At 36.4% G+C, this 22,608-nt stretch overlaps 1 protein-coding gene across 10 annotated transcripts in view; it reads right to left on the bottom strand.

Moving 5' to 3' along the window:
* The window catches only part of CDIN1 (CDAN1 interacting nuclease 1), a 241,425-nt gene that overhangs the window by 80,152 nt on the left and 138,665 nt on the right, over positions 1–22,608 (bottom strand). The window lies entirely within an intron of this gene.

Raw genomic sequence — 22,608 nt, 5'->3', positions numbered from 1 at the left:
TTACACCTTAGAACACCAAAGGTACATATAATGCTCACTCTCTACCTGGGTTTCAAGCATCAGAAGTTGCAGGGACCCTGACTGCAGCATCCACTGACGCCAGGATTAGTTCTGGTTGTTGCATTTGGTTAGATGAAATGAAGACACTGCACTGTTGGGACTTGATACTGGAAACAGATGTTGCAGAACATGGAATATCTTTGTGTGTTTTAGTACAGGTAGCAGGTTATGTTTAGTTTAAGCACCCTGCTCTATGACTTTGCTAAGAATATCTACTGCTTATTTCTTAAATAAATGACTCTCAGTGACTTTCCTTTCCAATCTATTCCCCCCTATTGTTGTTCACACAGTCTTTCTAAATAAAAATATGATCATGCTACTTCCCTAATGAAAACATTTCAACGGCTCCCTACTGCGGAAGGGATTTTTCCCCTACATGATCTGGCTCTTCTTACTTCTCCAATATCATCTTCTCTATCCTGACACAGTTGATACTTCAGAAATACCGAAGTACTTACCATTTCTTTAATAGACTATGTATTTCTGAAGTTCTCCACTTTCATGCCAGGTAATTTGGTCTGCCTTTTAAAAGGTTACCTAGAAAACCTTTGTGCTTTTCTTACCACTCAACTCATGGGTCTGCCCGCTGCCTCTGGCTTGAATGACTATTTCCATTCTGAGGACCCAAGCCAGTCGCTACTGCACTTAACATACTAAAATTCCTTGTTTACATTCTTGTTTATTTTACAAGACCATGAGCTTACTGAGGTTTGAGGCCATGCTTATCTTTTATCTTTATTGGCTACCCCTGTACCCAGCACAAGGTACCAGTTAAATGAATAAACCGATGAATGTGTGAATGAGTGAACTTCAGCAATCTGCTACAGTTTTGAAAGAAAACTGGCCTGCATTTGGAAATACTTATTCTATACAGGCAAACCAACAACAGGAAGACTCCAGAAGGAGGTCTCAACTCAAGCACACTGGGGTCTCAGAAATCTACGATGGTATAAAGAAAATTGTGAGAAAGCAGTTCGCAAAATAAAGGTGACCTGAAAAACCTTATTTTACATAATCAATGCTGAATTCAAGTTTCTGTTTGATTTTTGCCTTCTTTGTTGGCCATCAAAACTTAATGTACTGATTTTTTGTTTTCCTGTGTATTAATGAACAAACACTAAAACAAGAGAAAACAAAAGCAAAGCAAAAAAATTGTTTTGCATAAGCTTAGACTACTAAGAACTTTTATGCATTAGAACATGTCTTGATGTTAACAGTAACGGTTTGTTCGTATCTCATGTTACATATTATTCCCTTTATACTCTCTTTTATGTATTTATAGACATAAATTGGCTTCTAGCTGGTCTTATCTAGTTGGGTCTTTGATGGTGATCCAAATGAATGACCTATAATTTCAATCCTTCCTTTCCTAGTATCTCACATATGCACACTAGTTTTTGTAAGTCCCTAGACACTTGGACATTTGGTTCCATCTACTTTTTTATTTGGATACTTGGTTTCATCTACTCTTTTATTTTCAATTCACAAAGATACTTTTCCTGGCTTATGTATAAAATATTGTGGTTAAGATATTGAGTCTAATTTTTAAATATTAACATAAACCAAAAAACCAAAACCCAAACAACAGAGACAGCCCTCATTTTACTCCACAAAGTTCTTTCCTAGTGTCATGGACTATACTGTACCTCCCCAAAACTTCATATGTTGAAGCCCTAAATTCCAGCACCTCAAAATGTGACTGTATTTGGAGACAGGGTCTTTACAGAGGAAATTAAGTTAAAATGAGATCATTAGGGTGTCCCTAATTGAATGACTGATGTCCTTACAAGAAGAGGAAACTTGGACACAAATATTACAGAGAAAAGATGATGTGAAGACACAGGAAGAAGAATCCCTTCTACAAGCTAAGCACAAATCCTCTCCTTATGACACTCAGAAAGAACCAGCCCTGCCGACACCTTGATGTCGGCCTTCCAGCCTCCAGAACTGTGAGAAAATAAATTTCCGTCCTGTAAGCCACCCAGTCTGTGTGGTATTCTGTTATGACAGCCCTAGGAAACTAGGACCCCTAGAGCATCATTTTATTTTTCAATGCTAGTACTTTGTAAACTAAAAAAAAAAGCTTTTCAAATATTACATTGTCTTTATAGTTATTTGATGAGGACAATGATGTCAACTGGTCTTTGAAGTTTTTCAGACTTAAACACTTACAACTAGTTGGAAATACTCCAGTCTTGAAAATATGGAAGGTGAAGTTATTTTGTTCCTACCAGGGTTTGATTATTCGGCAGGAGTGCACTGGTTACCTCACCTGCCTCTCCTTTTTATGCTGCTGTACCAATTCCTCATAAAGTAGAGGTCACGAGTCAGGGTGGTTCTGGGATATATTTTGTTTCAGTGCTCTGAAACTACAGAATTAACTGTCACTATTTAAAATGTAGGAGATAGCCCAGGCATCATCGTAAGACCTTGTCTCTACAAAAAATTCTTTTAAAAAGCCAGGTGTGGTGGTGCGCACCTATATTCTTAGCTACTCGGGATGTTGAGGTACGAAGACTGCTTGAGCCCAGGAGCTGGAGGCTGCAGTGAGCCGTGATCGTGTCACTGCACTTTAGCCTGGGTGAGAGAGTGAGACCTTGCCTCAAAATAAATAAAAATAAAAATAAAAAGTAAATTGAAATGCAGGAGAGCAAACTTTTTTTTTTTTTTTGAGATGGAGTCTCGCTTTTGTTGCCCAGGCTGCAGCGCAATGGTGCAATCTCGGCTCACCGCGAAGCAACCTCCGCCTCCTGGGTTCAAGCGATTCTCCTGACTCAGCCTCCAGAGTAACTGGGGCTACAGGCATGTATCACCACGCCTGGCTAATTTTTGTATTTTTACTAGAGATGGGGTTTCTCCATGTTGGTCAGGCTGGTCTTGAACTCCTGACCTCAGGTGATCCACCCGCCTTGGCCTCCCAAAGTGCTGGGATTACAGGTGTGAGCCACCGCACCCGGCCCCATGAGCCACTGTGCCTGGTCCATAAAAATTTTGATATTCAGCATGATTTGAAGAATTAGGAGATTTGGCCATAGTGGGCCCATTGTATCTCCATAGCCACATGAGCTGAGACTGAGTAGGGCTGTTTCACATAGAAGTACTACCATCTCTTGGCATCACCACGGTCTCCACTCTTCTCTGTTGTCTGTCTGGTCCCTGTATAATCTCGGATCTAAGCTGATGTCATTTGGGCTTTTCAGTTATGACGGGTATGGTTAGTTAGGATGCCCAAGAATATTTACCATCTCCTCTTAGGTAGCTTAAAAGTGGTACTCCCCACCCACCACCACATCTACCTCACTCATAACCAACCACTGATTTGATTATTGTCCACACAAGAGATTCCAAGAGGGCATTCCAAAGGGGACACAGGTATTAGATGCAAAAAGAGATCCTTTATCAAATAAGTTTAAGAAATATAGGGTTAAACAATGATAAACATGTTTCCTTGACATAGAATTTCTTAGAGCCTTTACTATTCTAATGTAGTAGGGAACATTTTCCAAAATTATTCAACCACCCAACTTTTGTTTGGAAAGCATTTTCAACAAACCATATTCAGTGAAACTTTAACCCAAGCAAGCCCTTTTCCCATACAAAATAAATTTGTTGTTTTTGCTAAGTAATGTGGATTCCTGTAGTAAATATGACATTTTAGATACATATTCAGAGTTTTAAAAAGTAAACTTTGTATATTTCATTCAGAATATTAATTTTTCAATGTTTTTGGATGTGATAGGTGCAGAGATGGCCAACACTATGGATCTTTTAAATTCAATAACATGGTTTTCGTATAATTTTCAGTAATCAAAATGGTAATAGGATAATACATACTTATTTTCAGTTGGATCCAAGATGTCATCTCTTGCTTTACTTTAAACTTGCTAACATTTGGAATATTTGCATAATTAATTTTGAAGTTTGATACTTGCCAGTAATGGTTAAAGTATGTGTCACAGTGTGCATTTCCTATAAATGGTTTTGTAAGTATATTGAAACACCATCTGCAAACATACTGATAACATATAAAACAATATCAATAATTTTTCTTTAAGTTGGTAATATTGCTCTCAGAAATTGCAGTGGGCTTCCCAGTAAAACCAAAGCAAGGGAGAAAAGGGACAGCCTATCTTTTCTTTGTTTTTTGTTTTGTTTTGTATTTAGAGACAGGGTTTCACTCTATCGCCTAGGATTCAGTACAGGGCTACCATCACCGTTCACTGTAAGCTCAAACTCCTGGGCTTAAGGGATCTTTCCACCTCAGCCTCCCAACTAGCTGGAACTACAGGCACATGCCACTGGGTCTGGCTTTTTAAATTTGTTTTTGTCTTTTTGTTGAAACAGGGTCTTACTATGTTGCCCGGCTGGTCTCAAACCCCTGGCCTCAATTCATCTTCCCACCCTGGCCTCCCAAAGTGTTGGGATTATAGGCATGAGCCATTGCACCCAGCCTTGTTTTCTTCAAACTGCAAAACTCAAAGACTGATGATTGTTTATTTTCCATGGCATATATATTAGATTTGTAACATTCCTTCCAAGTCTAGGAAACTTTGGGAACATCAAATGTTGTAACATAAGCAGTTTGTGCTATTAACATTGGTACATGATATTTACATTTTAAAAACACATTATGTCTATTCAAAATAAACCATTCATTTATTCAACAAAGATTTATTAAGAGCCTATTATATGCCAGGCATGGTTTTAGTACTAGTGATACAGGAGTAAACAAAAGAGACAAAAATCCCTGTCCTTGTGAAACTTTTATTCTAGTGGGGCAAACAAAAATGAGGGATATTATAGATCATGTCAGAAGGTAAGGATTATGGAGAAACATGAACAAAAAGGAAAGCTGTAGGCTGCTAGGGAGGGCCAGATTAGGTCTGAGAAGGTGGTGATGTGTCTGACTTTGTACAGTGAGCTGCGTATGTACCTGAGGATACTGCTTCATGTAAGAGGGAGTCAGCACAAAAGGCCAGGGGCAACAATGTACTTGACAAGTTTGAGGAAGAGCAAAGAGGCCAGAATGGCTGTTGCAGAGTGGGTAAGTGGGGAGTGTGTGGCAGGAGATGAGGTCAGAACAATAACTGGGGCAGAACTATCTAGGGCCATGAAGGCCGATTTTGGCTCTTACTCTGGGTCATAGGGAACCACTGCAAGAAGTGGCACGTGAGGCAGAGAAACAACGATTCCAAGGTAGTTCATCTAAACAAATGGAAAGATAGAATTGTCAAAACTGAGATGGGAAAAACTTTTTTTTTTTTTTTTTTTTTTGTATTTTTAGTAGAGACGGGGTTTCACCGGGTTAGCCAGGATGGTCTCGATCTCCTGACCTCGTGATCCGCCCGTCTCGGCCTCCCAAAGTGCTAGGATTACAGGCTTGAGCCACCGAGCCCGGCCGGGAAAAACATTTAAGGACATCTGGAATTCAGATATGGCTTTGCTGAATTTGACATATCTGCCATATATTCAAGCAGAAGTGTTGAATGGGCAGCTGGAGTTCCTTAAGTTCAGGGAGAGGTTCAGTATCGACACATAGCTTTGGGAAGCATTAGCACACGGATAGTATAAAACTAGATGAAATCATCGAGCAAAAAGAGAAGAGGATGAAATGTTGAGTTCTGGGGCACTCCAACTTAAAGAGAACAGTTAGAAGAGAAGGAAGCAGGAATGGAGATTGAGAAGGAATGGCTACTAAGATTGGGAGAAAACCAAAAGGTGTGGTACTCTATAAACCAAACAAAGTCAAGTTTCAAGGAGCCATCAGTAAGCCCTGTCAAATGTTGTGGGCAGGTCAAGTAAAGGTGAGTTCTGACCTGGTGATTTTGGTCATAAATATAGTCTTGAACAATATTATCTTTATTAATAAGTATGAGTTTATGTGACAATCTAGGACATCCTATGTACCTCCCACACCCTGATGTCTTTTCTAAACACAAAGCAGCTCTAGGCATTTCCTTGTATATGAGTATTCTTATGTGGGTTAAATTACTTTGCATTCTTGGGATACAACCAACTGATTAAGTGATTGTTCTCTGACTCACAAGCAGCCTAAGCTTGCCCGACAGCGGGTACAGTGATCTGATCCCATAACTGCCTAATAAAGATGAAGAGTCATTAACTGGATAGTAACTAGCTGGATAGTAACTAATTGACCCAGACTATTAGTGAGACAGGATATGAGAGACAGAGAAAAGGGAGCTAGCAGAAGTCAGCTGTCCACAAAAGCCTCATAATTCTTCAGGTAGTACTCCATGTAGTCCCTGTCACAGCAATGGCACACACAAATGAAACTTCCTGGTCTAGTTCTTTATCATTTCACATTATGGTGGCACACTCTGGCAACATGCAGATTAGTTAATATTTTCCAAATGCTCCTAGCGTAACTTTAGCCTAACATAACTTTAGCCTCAAATGCAATATTTGTTAGCTACAGTCTAGATTCTAGATGAATCACTTCATTTGAATAATTTAGCAGAAGGGGAGGTCAGACATAAAAGGCAAAAATAAGAACAGTCCAGGCATTGGAACCTGCAGGAGCAAAGGCATGCAAAAGGGCAGTGTGAAGCTTTTTTTTTTTTTTTTTTTTTTTGAGACCGGGTACACTCTGTTGCCCAGGCTGGAGTGCAGTGGTGCAATCTCAGCTCACTGCAACCTCTGCCTCCCGGGTTCAAGCAATTCTTCTGCCTCAGCCTCCCAAGTAGCTGGGATTATAGGCGCATGCCACCATGCCTAGCTAATTTTTGTATTTTTAGTAGAGATGGGGTTTCACCATGTTGGCCAGGCTGGTCTTGAACTCCTGACCTCAGGTGGTCCACCCGCCTTGGCCTCCCAAAGTGCTGGGATTACAAGCATGAGTCACCGTGTCTGGCCAGTGTGAAGCATTTTTAAATGATTAAAAAGGATGTGAGGCATATTTGTTTGGCTAGAAGTAGGGAAGTGTATGGAGTAACATCTTGGGATATGGCTGGAAAGGAGGAGGTCAGACTGTGGAAGACCTTAAATGTACTTCAAGACAAGGGGCCTGACTTTCCTCTGCAGGTAATGGACAGCCATTATTTACTAAGATTTTACAGAGGTCTGGATGGGTAATACTGCTAGAACATTGACAGCAGAGAGCCCTGAAATAACTCAGCATCCCAGGCACTCATCAATGGCAGGTCCAAGTGAGTAGGATTAAGGTTCTTCAGCCTTTCCATTAGGAATTAGAGAATGTTTACACAATTGAGTAGGATGCAGGAGTATAACGAACTCATTATCAAAGCAGCATCTCATAGATACATGCCTATGTGGCTTGGAAACAAACATGGGAGAATGTCAAGTTCTTCCATTAAGTGGGTTGGGGAGTAGAAGCCACCAGCATGAAAGAATACCAAGATACTGGACAACAATAGGAAGAGGGGAGTAAGTCAGTAGCTGCAGGCTGTAAATCAAGGGAGATTTTCAAACCATGCAATTCTAGGGAAGAGGGAAAACTGAGGAAAGGAAGAAGTGTAATAAGAAGCCACCTTCATTTGAGACAAGTGGAGAGTATAAGCAAAAACAGGCCGGGCGCGGTGGCTCAAGCCTGTAATCCCAGCACTTTGGGATGCCGAGACGGGTGGATCACGAGGTCAGGAGATCAAGACCATCCTGGCTAACACGGTGAAACCCCGTCTCTACTGAAAAATACAAAAAAACTAGCCGGGCGAGGTGGCGGCGCCTGTAGTCCCAGCTACTCGGGAGGCTGAGGCAGGAGAATGGCGTAAACCCGGGAGGCGGAGCTTGCAGTGAGCCAAGATCGCGCCACTGCACTCCAGCCTGGGCGACAGAGCGAGACTCCGTCTCAAAAAAACAAAAAACAAAAAACAAAAAACAAAAACAGAGAAATGGGGGTGGTTTAAAGAAGTTATGTGTGGGAGTTCTCTACCTTCTCAGAGAAGCCCTGAAGCAAGGTCTTGGGCTAAGAAGGTAGATAATGGGGACAGTGATGGAAACTGTTTAGGAGTAACCAAATAAAATTGCTTTCTTAGAAGAGTTAAATGAACTAATGGGCAAGATGCTACATATGCCTCCTTCGTTAAGAGCTCTTAGCAACTAAATCCTATGACCAGATGGTAACATTTTCCCCAAATATTTCCCTCTAAGCATCACAATTTTTAATTCTGTTCTGCAGCTGTGGACTTTGAAAGGATTGAACTGTATGATTAGCAAATGTTTGTTACTTACAAATGAATTAATATTAGCTGCTGGGAAATTAAACTCAAATATAATTAATCCCAAGTGGGAAAAAATTATTAAACGACACAATTATTAAAGTGTGTGGCAAGTATATATTAAGATCACATATATAAATTTGATATGACAGGCATAATATAGAATCTTCACTTAACATATCTTACAGTCTACCAATTAGAAATAATGTGTATGAATATAGAAAGACCAACTTTAAATTTTAAAAGTACAATAAGACTATATATGGTTTTTAAATTGTAAAGTTGATCATATAATATGCATATATATGCACATATGTATGTCTTTGGTAATTTTAGTGATTTAGGAAATTAATCTCAAATAAAAATGATTTAAAATGGTTAAAAAGTGTAAGTATACATTAAGATAAGCATATTTAAAATAATTGATATGATAGAATGATAACAGGGAAATCCTTACTTAAAATGTCTTAGTATAGTCTACCAATTAGAAATAATATGTGTATTACTATGCAAAGATCAACATTAAATTTTACAAGTACACTAAAACTATGTATCTCTGGTAATTTTAGTGATTAATGCTTTAATTAAGAGATGAGGTACATGCAGACATATGCAATAAACTGACACAATTCATCATATTGAAAGAATAACATGATGAATGCATATGTATATTGTAAATTATACAACACACATGCAAATCATATACTCATTATCACACAGAGGCATTACTTTTCCTACAGTCCAAATGCAACAAATCTTCAAGTATTATTCAATCTACTGAATGACTATTTAGGAACAAAGTAGTTTGCAGTATCTTTCTCAGAATAATAATTTAAGCTGAGAAACTCAAGTTAATGGAAATATAGAGCAGGCATTTTTAGCGGCTACATCCCTGTGTGAGCTAAACTGGAAGCGAGTCCCTGTACTCTGCATCTGTTGTTCACTCGTGTCATTTTAAATGGAAGTCTAGACACTGGAGATTTTAATAAGGCCGTCAAGTACACTGCCAAATTAATCCTTATTTATTTATTTACATTGAACAGTGAATACATTGATCATTGACTAGTTGGAAAAATAGCAACACTGGCCCAGAAACAGTTTCTCAATGAAAGAGTAATTACTTAAAAACACAACCTTCTGAGATTGATTTGTTTTTGAATGAAGTGTCCTAAAACAAAGACAATTTAAACATGAATATATTTGGTGTCTGGAAATAGCCAGTAAATACTGATGTGTGTGTGCCTGGATGAGAGCAGACTGGCTTCCCAAAGCCTGACATAGGCTAGGCAGGCTGAGGTGACGATGTAGCTCTGAAGCTCTAGAAGAACAAGCTTGGGTTATTTATAAACAGCTACTTAGCACAGAGCCAGGTTAACTTCTCGGTGTAATTCAGCTTGGAGATAATACTGCTAATTAAGCTTTAGGACTGAACTCACTGGAAAATAAATGAGCTTTTTAAAAAAAAAAAAAAAAATATATATATATATATATATATATACACATATAAGTTAAAGTAACTAAGAGAGGAATAAAGTGCCTCTGGAATTCTTATACCTGACTACAGAGTACTAGTATTGTTCTAAGGATGAACAAAGTGTACATGAACATGTTAATTAAAACAAACAGCCTATGCACTGACATTTCTGATCATTTTAAACTTTAATTTGGGTAAAAGGAGTTCTTTTAGGAGGGGGAAGACTACTATAGATGTTCCTACTTTATGGGTGAGATTGAATCACCATCTATGAATCAAAAGAGTAGACCTTTTAACATTGTTACATACTTCAATGCATTACAATTCTCACTCTTAAATCAAACCTAAAGAAAAATATTTATAAACTCCACTGTTGTAGGAATCAAACATAATAGCTTCATGGATGACTTTTTCTCATCTAGGATAAGAAGACAATACCCCTATTAATATATTAACGTTATGAAATTTTATAACATTTTTAAGATTTCTTTGAAATGAAAAGTCTATTTTACTTTTTAATTAAATCTATTTCCTAGAACGGTCTTTAAGGCCCTACAAAGTACCTTGCATGTTCTTATTGCTGACAGTTCTTGAAACCACGCTTGAATGCTTTCTTTATCCTTTGGTGAACAATTGAAAGATCATATGTGAAAAGACTGTGCCTTCTCTTTTTCTTGCTCTGCAATTAAGGCATTCTAATACATTTCCTCATAGTTGTTACAAGAGCAAACTGCTAAGATTCATAGATTGAGGCAATTTTGGTGCCTATGATTATATAAACACATATGATATGTATTTTTCTAATCACAGATTTAAAAAATAACAACAAAACTCCTTCCAACAAAATGATTAATCCCTGGAAGGTTAAGTTGAAATGGTTCTTCTTGTATTGTCTTAATGTATGTATACAATTCACAAAAAGGAAAAAAAATACATTTGGTTAACTAACCTTTAACATAAGCTGGGTAAATGATAAATTCATATTAAGAACACATTTTCTCCAAATCAATGTATATTCTCAGAGTCTCAGATTTTCAGGTTTTCTTGTTGTTGCTTAAAGATGAAAATACCGCATATGTGCTTAAAGTGCCAAGTAAATGCAGGTTTTAAAAATCATACCAAAAAAATCAAGATTTTAATTTAAATGTATGTATATATGTATATAAAATTTCTGAACAAAGATGCATCTAGAAATACATTTAGTTTAATATTTCTTAAGTTGGGAAACTATATCTGTAACTCAAGAAAATGCTTTGGTAAACAATGATAAAAAACAAAGCTTAAAATATAAGATTTATAAACCTCTAATTCATTTGCCAGAGATATAAGACTGAAATTATACATCAACAATCATTTTAAACAAAACAAATTATTTGTGCTACTACTTAGGAATTAAACACTTTTCAGAGCACAAAGAAGTATGCTAATAGGTTTCTGTCGTATTTTGAATGAATGTTCAGAATTTCTTACCCATTTTCTTTATTTAAAAAATACTGGGTTTGGTACTGGGTTAAAATGTTGTAAATGGATTTGGTGGTAGCCAATTAGATGATTTTTTGAATAAACTTTGGAGATTAAAAAAAGTTTAGGTTATATCTTATGACTTAAAAACTTATATTGGTGGTAAGAAAATACTAGAAAATATAGGATGTTGATAATTTTATATTTAAAATGGTACTTTTAGATAATTCCCCTGACTCTTTTTATTTTTTGCAAAAATTTCAATGTATACAAAGCAGAGAGACCCCTCACCTCAGATATCCATCTTCCAGACTCTATATCCCTCTTTAAATCTTTCTTTCTCTATCAACTTATGTATTTATTTTGTTGAAATAGTTAAAGGAAATCTCAGACACCAACTCAATGTACCCTTACGTATTTTTGTATATATCTCTTTTTCAAAAAAAGGACATTTTCTTTTTGACACAATTTCATACATAATGCAACAATGGCATTGTCATGCCTAGGAGAATTAACAATAATTTCTAGGTGTTAAGAATTCACAATAATTCATATTCAACTTTCAATGACTATCTAAAAAGTGTGATTTTTTTTTTTTGTAGTCTGTTTGATGGAATCAAGGTACAACAAACAGGATCAACTGCATTTGGTTAGGATGTCTGTTAACTTTCTTTCCTAGTACATACGGTTCCTCCCTTTCCTTGTAAATTTTTTTCATGCCTTTGTCTTGTTGAAGGAACTGTTCTGACTTCTTTTTAAATTGAATTTGGAATGTCACTGTTGAAGAAAGTGCAGCATTGGGCTGACAAAGTGAAACCTGCCAAACTTCTCAAATTTATTTTTTGGCTCTAGAGGGGCAGAGGAAGTCTGGCACACTTCTGCCTACTTCATGTTCTGAAAGATCTCCATGAAGCCCTTCAGCAAGCCTACCTGTCACATTAAGGAGTCTAAAACTGTGCTAATCATTCATAAAATTTTGTGTTTTACAACACTACTTTGACGTATTGCAGTTTGTAAAATAGTTTTTATTTAATAGCGTTAAAATAGTTATGCATAAACTGACATCAAATAAGTCAATAAATGTTTAGAAATTCCGAGTTTATAAATATCTTTCTTAGAATGTATAAGAAATAATTAAGTGTTGTTTTCTAATGATCCTGGGAAAGAAATACAATTTGGCATGTCTCTTAACTTTGGCTTTTGCCCCCTTTTTTAGGGATCATTTAGCCAGACAGGCAGGTTTTCATTAAATTTAATTTGTGTGGAGCTTAAATATTAAGTTGAGTTATTAGGATGGTAAACCAAATGATGGTTCTGTCTTTTAACATTTTGTGGTGCACTTTTTAAGAGAGATATATAGAATATTCAGAGGATAGTAAGATGCTGATGAAAATTACAAGTGTTAGAAAAGAGAAAATGAAACTTCAACATATCTTCATGGTATTTGTGTTAGATAAAAGTGTAAATTAGCATATATAAGACTGGCTTAATCTTTCTTTGCAACAGCTTTAGCTAATAAAACTTCAAAAAGATCAGTGATGCAGTTTTTGAAAATCCTAAATATGAATGACTGTAAATGGAACCATATGAAGTGAATGACAGTAAAGTAATCGTAGATGAAATTACCAATTTCAAATGAAATAAATTCAAAATGAAAAGGATGAAGGGCAATTAAGTACCTATTTTGACAATTCGAAGTGGTCAAGTTTTTAAAAGTATGACACAGGAACCTTAACCTATCTATATATGAGTGATAAATGAGGCATTTTGTGTCATTACATTCCCATAAATCACTTTCTTTAACTGCTGATGGCTTTTATCAGATCTAACCTTTTCAAGCTTCTATTAGAGTGCTAACATTTTCAACGTTGACACATGTGCAGTTTACAAATTCTGCAGCTGATTAACTCTGGACAGAAGCTCACTGGCATCATTGTCTTCAAGTTGGGTGAAAGCCTTAGGGTCTCGGAAACTCAGACACTTACATTACAGTACAAAAATCTCAATTAATGTAAGGGGTTGGGCTTTAGAGTTGCCAGGTGTTTGTTTTGTTTTGGGAAACAAATATGAACAAGACTTCATTTTCTATGAAACAGGGGATCTAGGAAATACTAAAAATTAAAAAAAAAATTAGAAGAGCAAGGCTGATAATAAGGGTTAATCATGTATTTTTTTCCCTTAAAATATATATATATTTGGCACTCAAGAAACATTGTTCAAAAAAGGAGTGCTAAAGTTTAGTTTTGAAACAATCAAAACAGAAAACCCAAGATTAATACATTTGTGGGGTGAGGGATATGACCTGAAATAAAATATAATTTAAGTGAGGCTTTTATACTGATGAAACCATTTTAATGATTTTTATGGAGAGATGTTAAATCAAACTAAAATATACAGTTTAACTTTCATGTAAATTCCCAACATTCTAAATTAAAGGTTGTTTTGATTAATTCACCAGTCAATTCAGTTGAAAAAGAGATTGAACACTCTTACTCTGCCTACTTTTAAAACAGTTGTATTGAAATTATAAAGACAAATCATGTAGAAGGTAATGCCATTTCTGTTAAAAGTTACTTGTTAAAATACTAAATCTTCACAGGATACGTTTTATACAAAAAATTAGAATAAACCACTTATTACCAACATGAAACATTTACCACAAGAAACTTTAAAATTATCAAATTATTTGTCTATTAATAGTGTAGGAACAAATAAAGCAAATATATGACAGCTGTAATCTTCTGTTAAATTGCAAACAGGTGAAGATCAAGACTTCACAATACTTTTAATTTTAATGGTCCTAATTCCTTAGTTGAAGAGTCAAATACAACAGTTAAAATGGGCACTCTGAGGGTTTTGATGATTAACATGAAATTGTATAGGTAGATATGAAAAGGTCAATGTATTTATATAAATAGCACATACACAAATACATGTGAGTAGATGTGGGTTAGTGGGAACGAAGATATCAAAGAAATGTATTTAGAAAATACGATTGACACAGACCTTGAAATAAAGCTAAAGTTTAAAAAAACACTGTCTTTGATAACAATAACCTGACAGAACAAATCATGATGCTGGTTGTTTGACCACCAGGAGCCTGGGTACTTCCAATAGCATTCGTTTTGATAAGAACTACCAGCCATCCAGCCTAAATAATGAAACCCAAAGAGACGGACTAATGGCACCAAAGTACAAATGTTCACAGAGAACCTCCTGCGGCAGATTGCCTCTTGTTGATAAATGACAAATCTTAGAAAAATAGCGGGGGAAGGACAACTTTTTCTAGCACCGCAACCCGCATAGTCTCATAATGTCACCATCTAAGGCCTATCCATGACAAATTAAAAACTTCTTTATTTCACTAATAATGTCACTCATCACAGGAGCTGGGCAGTTACACTTTGACAATTCAGATGTAAATCCTAGGTTGCCTATGAGTATTCATGACAAAGGCATATTTATCATTTAAAACAAAAGGACATGACTTCTTGGTGCTCATATCAAAGACCAGTGATGGATGAGGCCATGCTAATCAAAAGACAGGCTAGAAAGAACACAGATGTTTGCTACTTTGATTAAGAAAAGGCTATTCCCTCCCCCAAAACCTCCCCAATATGGACATTTCAAATGGTTTTAAATGTATAATTTAAAATAGATATCTAAGAGTTTGAAATTCTCAGTTATAGCTCTTACAATAAAACATCATTTTTTTCCAACCACAAATTATGGAGATTCTCAAAACCAAGAAAAGATCCACCTACCAGAAAGTACTAGTTCCTCAGTGTAACCCACAGAGAGATTTCCACAATTGATACTGTCTTGAATTATTATTTTCAATCCAGAAAAATAAAGAGCAAAAAGTCTATCATCTCAAATTTTGTAAATAGCGCAACTGTAAGATGAAATCATTGTGAGGAATTAAATAGAAAACAAGGTTTAAGACATTTTTGCCATTTTTGTTTCTGGCCATTGTGTTGCTGATTTTCATTCCAAATGCTTTTCCAGTTGAAAAGCATTAAAAAATAATTGTTTGGCTGGGCACAGTGGCTCACGCCTGTTATCCCAGCACTTTGGGAGGCCGAGGCAGGAGGATCACCTGAAGTCAGGAGATTGAGATCATCCTGGCTACCATGGTGAAACCCCGTCTCTACTAAAATAGAAAAAATTAGCCAGGTGTGGTGGCATGTGTCTGTAGTCCCAACTATTCAGGAGGCTGAGGCAGGGGAATCACTTGTACCTGGGAGGTGGAGGTTGTAGTGAGCCGAGATTGTGCCACTGCACTCCAGTCTGGTGACAGAGCAACACTCCGTCTTAAAAAAATAAAATAAAATAAATTGTTCATATTTTAAGGCTTATTTAAAACCTTAAAGGCAATTATTTCTAGTGATTTTAGCATTCATCACCATTTTGAATGAGAGACCAAAAATAAGTGTTGCATTAAAAAAAAAAAAAAAAAAAAGCAAAGAAAGGTATGTAGAGTTGGAGCTATTGATAGCACTTCCTCCCATTTCTCTGATGAAGAGCTATCATCAAGGCTGGCTAATAGAAATCCAATTTACAAGGCCCTGCTCATTTGAGTGCCTTTCAAGATGCACAGGATTGGTAACCCTTCAGACCCGCAAACAAATGTCTGCCCTTCCAGGGCAGAACTATTTTAATGTTGGTTACTGGGCAGTCATCACTGTAAGGTCACCTTGAAGAACTGTGAATGGTGGGGGGTGGGAAAAGCCCACTTCTAAGTGACCTGTTTCCTGCCAATTTTCCTTGTCACTTTTTCAATTCCAGTGAAGCACACTTGTTGATACGCTTTTAATAGAGTGATGCATGACAAAAAACCAAAAAAACCCAAAACAATCCCCCCTTCCACATACAGAGTCATATGAGGGGAAAGAACTACCTGTGTGTTATGAGAACATTTGGGAGCTTTGTTTTCCCTTTTGGCAGGATCATCTTCCTCTCAAAATGATGGAGACACCAAAGTCATACAGTCATTCTTAGCATTCATATCATCTGTGTTTCTTGTATGGAAAATCTGCGTCATATTAAATGTGTCGCTGGTGTTAGACCAACAAGTGCATTCCATTTTACAATACACTGAGTTGTATCTACACATGTACCAGGGTCTACTTTTTACTAGTCAAAGTAAGTATTGTATGTCCTACTTATAATAGGTATGTTTTCTTTTTAAAATATACACCTGCTTCTCAGAGAGAGAGTTAAGAGTTGGATACGTCAGAGGGCTCAACACTCAATATATTAAGAGGTATTTATAGAATAACAAAAATGTTTCACCTTTTGGCCCTTTTATGAAAAATTTACTGGATGCCTAATATATTTAATATTCAGTAGCATGTGAGAATAATTTTTATGCAACTCTGATAGTTAGAAAGATAGATAACTCAATTATTAGATCATCTATCAAAATATTCAGATGTATAAGAGGCTACTAAAAAGATTGATGACTGAGAAAGTCCACTGATTCTCTAGCCATCATATTCATGCATCTGGCCAGACAACATTTTTCGCTGCCTTCACAAGCAAGCTTCATTACCCATCACTCCACTGAAAAGAGTTTATTATGAGGCTGCCATCTTGGCAAGACTATTATTTAGATGATAAATGCTGAGGGGGAAAAAAGTGTGTCTACTTTTTTTTTTTTTAAGAAAAAAGATGAGCTTTTCTGACAGATAAAACAAACAGCATCTACATTTCTAATTAACTTAAATTTGGCAGATACAAATATAGGTCAGTTAAAGCTATGATGTTATCTTCTGTCTGAATTTTACCCTTAATTTGTAAAATGTAAATTAACTAATTAGAAGAAAAACAGCATGATTAGTGACAAAAATGCTTCAGCTGGGTCTTTGCTTCCTGACATTTATGATCAACTATAATGAATTATTGCTTTTTAAAATAATTGATAGAATATATTTTTTCTCACCCAAGGAAAGAAATTTTACTAAGAATTTATAAAAGAAGGCCAGGAACCTGGCAAAACAACAGAACTTTGTGCTGTGCTTTCTGAGGAAAAGATATATATAGAATGCCATTATATTAGAAACAACTGGGTAAATTTATGCCTGTGTAGCTAGGGGTGAATTTAGAGGAAAGATATGTATAGACATTAAGTCGCTAACAAACCCCGCTAAAAAGATTGTTTCATATATCGAAAAAAAAAAGCCTTATACTGGGCTCTACTGCAGCTTATGTTGTACGCAGGACTTAACCCTCTCTCTGTCATTTCAAATGGATTTGTTGTATACTCAAGCAACTAGTGAGAACAGTGCTGGGTGGTGGGTTGCAATGTTAGATGGAGAATGGTTAGAAACAGGAAACTACCTGTCCACTTGAGTTTCAGCAGGGAAACCTGTCATTGTTAAGTAAAATTAATCCATGTAATAGTTAAGTGAAAAGCAGTTTTCAACTATTCCTATGTAGACAAAGGTTCTACAATGAGAAGTACATCTACAATGTCAGACATAAATGTCAATTAAAAGTTACACGGAATCTTGAGCAGAAAGGTGTGTGGGGGTGGCCACGCTTTGGCACACTGGAGTGTGTGTGACTAGGCCCTGGGCAAGCAGAGCAGGATGGGGGGCTGTCAGTTCTCATAGCACACAAACTAAGAGGTCGGATCTGAATGAGTAATACCAGGAAATTGGAACTGAACCCTAGTGGTAATGTAGACAGAAGCTGAATGTGCTCAGCTGATAGTGGGCATTAGTTCCCAGTGACATGACACCATTTGAAATGGTGGAGAAAATAGGAAGAGAAATGATTCAAACAAAGATGTATGATGTCTAGGGTGTTACTGAAAAGTGCAGTGATATGAGGAAAACAGGTGAAGAGTTAAAACAAATACTTCAAAATTTCAGTCCTAATTTTGTGTATGCCATTAAAATATTTACCTTGGACAAAAGAATCTTAATTTCATTTATTAGACACTTATCATATTTGGAAACAATACCACTGAAATACTTGAATACTCCTTTTTCCAATATTATGACAAATACGTAAACTTTCCACACTTTGCAAAGTGCGATCTAAATGCTCGGAGAATATTATTGCACGTATTTTATATTTCCTAGCTGTGGAGACAGCATGGCAATCTTTCTGAATAGCTGCTTCTCATTAAAAAGAGTATTTTTTTTAAAAAAAGCATTTAGGTTATTACTTTTGTATTTACAGAAATTCATTAATAGTATACATTTTTCTTCCCATCTCCATGCCACCATGATACTAAATTAAAAAATAATATGGATAACCAGTCAAAGCCCCGCTTCACAGTATATAAATCTAACATAAAACATCAATTTATACATGGCAGAAAATTCTCTTGATAGTTCTCTTGCCTCCACCTAACTCTTCAACCTTTTAACACATTATGTACACAGGAGATAATTACTTCAATTTACCTACAATTTACCTTTATGTACGTTAATTTGCACTTCAGAAGTAATCCTCAAACTTCTGAATTCCAATAAATTGATTTCTATCAAAAAGATAGACTATAAAACATAACATAGCATACAGACCTCCTCATTTGTTTAGTTTTTCTTTTTCCAGCTATTAACAATCTCCATTCACATTTGTCATTTTGAAAAACTAATTTAATTTTTTAATTAAAAGCATTAATAGTTTCAAGTAAGGGTTTCAGCTTGATGGTAACTGGAAAAAAAAAAGGCAAGAGAAATGTAAAAAGCAATCATTTATATCTATTTAAATTATTTAACATTTCTGTATCAAAGGCAGCACTCTGTGTTTGAGAAGTGTGTTCATCTGTGAAGGAGAAGGAAGGCAAGGAGAGAAATGCAATGAGTGTCAGGTATCCTGAGCAAACCTGAGTCCCTCAGTGTTGCAGGAAGGTCGACCCTTTCAGCATTGTACTGTTGTGTCAAAATCCGTCAACAAGCCATCACATTGCAGGAAGAAGAATGACCTTTCAGTTCTTTATGTTTGGGCTGCCGATGGAGCTCTGGGTGTGGGGTATGCATGAATGGTTTTCCTAGCTGCTTGACAAATGCAACTCCCAAGGTTTCTTTCAAGTGTGATTCTTAAAAGCCCTAGGTTCGTACATTTTGGTACAACTTTCTAAACCCACATAACTCATGGTGGAAACTGATGAGAGGTTAACTATCAATACCCTGAATAATCAGATTCAGTGCAGCCAGACTGAAATTACTTTGTAAGTTCAAATGCAAGAGATGAAGGGTGGGAGTCGGTAAATTTAGAAATAATTTAATTTGCTATAAGGGTCGTAATTATTATTAATCAGTTCTTTAAACTTTATTATGATGTCATGTCACAGGTATCTTCTTTCCCTATTTATAAGAGGCATTTCTCTGTTCTCTCCCTCTGAGAAAAACCACTCAATCTCTCTCTACGATGGATGATCCCTAAATCAGACTGTCTCTGACCCACCACTCAGATTCCTATCCCGCAGCCCAGTTGCCTTCGGACATCTCTAACCATCCCAACTGAAGTTATTGCTAACCTACATTATTTTCTATTCCCAATTCTTTAATAGCATCATTATTTTGCCACCACCAATATTAAAACCTCAAAGTTATCTCTGTTCTAAACCACTTAATACAACGACACTTTTACTGATGTATTGAATGTTGGCATTACTTGACAAATTCTGTGAATCCTGCCTCTATAATCTCTGTAAGTCTATATGGTCCCCTTCCATTTCCACTGCTACCACTATAATTTGGGAATTAATGGATTATTTCAATATGGGTGACTAATAGCAATAGTGTCCCTATTTCTAAATTCCTGTTTCTACTCAATCTAAGCACTGCTACCCGATGATCCATCCTAAAGTTAGGTCCTAATCATGTCACTCTTCTATTCAAAAAACTCCACTGGCTTTCTAGCTCTGTGGCCTTGATTTGGGCACTTAACCTCTTCATAGCTCAACTTTCTCATATGAAATGGAGATAAAATACTAGCATTTACCTCATAGGATTGTTATGTGGATTAGAGTGGAAAATACATGTAAGTGCTTAAACCAGCTCCTTGAACATAACTGGTGCTCGGTGTTAGCTATTATTATGATCTATGTACATGTTTGTTTCCCTATTAGTTTGAATTAAATTCACTGAAGGCAAGATTAAGTTTTGCTCACCTTTGAATGCTCTGGAATACATAATATGCTATTTCTACATAGAAGTAACTTATTAAACATCAGCTGAATTTGTATATCTATGCCACTACTGATGGGCCAGTTTGCATTGGGAATATGGCAGGCCAGGCATGGTGGCCCACGCCTGTAGTCCCAGCACTTTGGGAGACAGAGGTGGGAGGATCGCCTGAGACCAGGAGTTCAAGGTTGCAGTGAGCTATGACTGCACCACTTCATTCTAGCCTGGGTGACAAAGTGAAGCCTTGTCTCTAAAATAAAATAAAAAAAAAAATAAAAGAAATATGAAGTAGTAAAAAATAGTCACTTCACATTAAACCAATGAAAGGTAATTGGGGCTCATCAAATATTTTAATCTAGTGTTGAGTTCAATATGGCTTTATATATCTACCATTAGCACACAACCAATGACTTCATTTTTAATACCTTCTTAATCAATATGGAGTACTCTTAAAATATCACAGCTGGTCATCAAAGATGACTAAGATAGCCTCCTATTTATATGAGTTGATGAGCTCTATGAATTCTAAAAAAAATCCTTTTTACTAAATAAAAAAAAATTGGCTTTAGTTTTTAACTTATGATCACTTGGAATGAAATACCAGGAATGCTACAAGACTAAATTTAAAATGGGAGGTGGTGGTAATGGTTAGCAAGCTGCCAGCAACAAATTGGAAGGAAATAGCAAAAGGGAATATATAAAGAGAAGCAGGAAAGGGTTAACAAGACAATTTGCTAGTACAATCCTGTGTGAGAAAAGGTGACCAAAACACAAAAAATATCTCAATCTCAGGGATTCAGATAGAAAAGGAAGAAAACTAAGAGAATGGTATTCACACAGATCTTAAGAGTAGACTGGTAGAATGTAAGAAGGAGAGAAAAAAAAAACCCACACAAGTGAATGTAATTGACTTGTGTTACTGAATAAAGGGAATTCATGGGAGAAATTTAATTTTTATAAGAATTTATAAGAATTTGACTTCCAGAATCAATTAGAAATTAGAATGAAAGAACGTTTACCATTGTCATTATGTATCCATGAAGATTTCTGTTCTATGAGAAGAGTATGAGACACGCAAATTGCATTCATGACTCATTTTCCATATTCCACATATGTGAGAAGAGAATGCGCACAGGCAAACCGGGCAATGTAGCCTCATCACTTATATATCATCCATTTCAGGAGATACTTGAATGATATCAAACAGCAGAAGATGCTTGGAAATGGGAACATGTGTTCCTTAAAGGCAGAGGAAATGAAAAGGCATAACTGCTGGGAACAGGGCTCTGTCTCACCAAAATATGGCCTGCTTTATTTTAATCCAAGAGGCATGAGAAGCCCTGAGTGCTACCAGTAGATAACCAAAGAAAGCTGCTTTCTAACAACCATATGCTTATTATAATCCTTGGCCTTGAACATATTAAAGACTTCCCTTTTGCTGGGCATAAAGTCATAAATGAAAAATCCCATTCCAACTCTCAGGAGCCTGAGGGAAAGAGAGGTAGAATATATGGATGTCTGAGAGAGACAGACAGACAGACAGAGAGAGAGAGAGAGAGAGAGAGAGAGAAATCTCAAAAGAAAGTAACCTGAAGGACTGCACAGTACTCTCGTTCACGATGACAATGAAGTCTATAAGTTAAGTGGACTTAATAAAGATACAAAAGTTAAGATTACAAGGTGAATTTTAAACAAGACAAACTGGTTTACACCAATCTGCTAAACTATGTGTTAAAATCATAATTGAAAGTCTCCTACTTGGAACCAAGTTAGGGTAACAAAGACTGGATTAGCTCTCTGTTCAAAGTTAAAAAACAAAATAGATGACATAACAGTTTTTAAACACTAGACATCAAGCAATGAAGAACTGTAATCCCAGAGTGATGGGATTACATAGAGCAAGCCATTTGATTGGCCCAGCTTCATAGAGTTTCCAAGCTGTGACGTCCAAATGGTGAGCCCAGGCGAAGCCCAGCAGTATCCCTGAGTTGAGGAATTGTACCTAGGAGAATGGGAAAGCCAAGGCAACTAGAGTTTGAAGGGCAAAATATCAGCAGGGGAAAGCTGCCCAGAGAGAAAAAGAGAATTCCAGGGACCTAAGTAGGTCGCCCTCAAGTATTCAGAAGAGTACTGATAAGTGCATATATGTAAAGATATAGAAAACTTGAATGACACTACCAACCAGTTCGACCTAATTGACATTTATAAGACATCCCACCAAAGAAAAGTGGAATAAAGTTTCAAGTATACACAGAAAATTTACAGAGAT

Source organism: Macaca thibetana, chromosome 7, assembly GCF_024542745.1.
Source record: "Macaca thibetana thibetana isolate TM-01 chromosome 7, ASM2454274v1, whole genome shotgun sequence".
NCBI lineage: Eukaryota > Metazoa > Chordata > Mammalia > Primates > Cercopithecidae > Macaca > Macaca thibetana.
The sequence above is the reverse complement of the archived record's forward strand: the minus strand, read 5'-3'. Positions and strand labels throughout refer to the sequence as shown.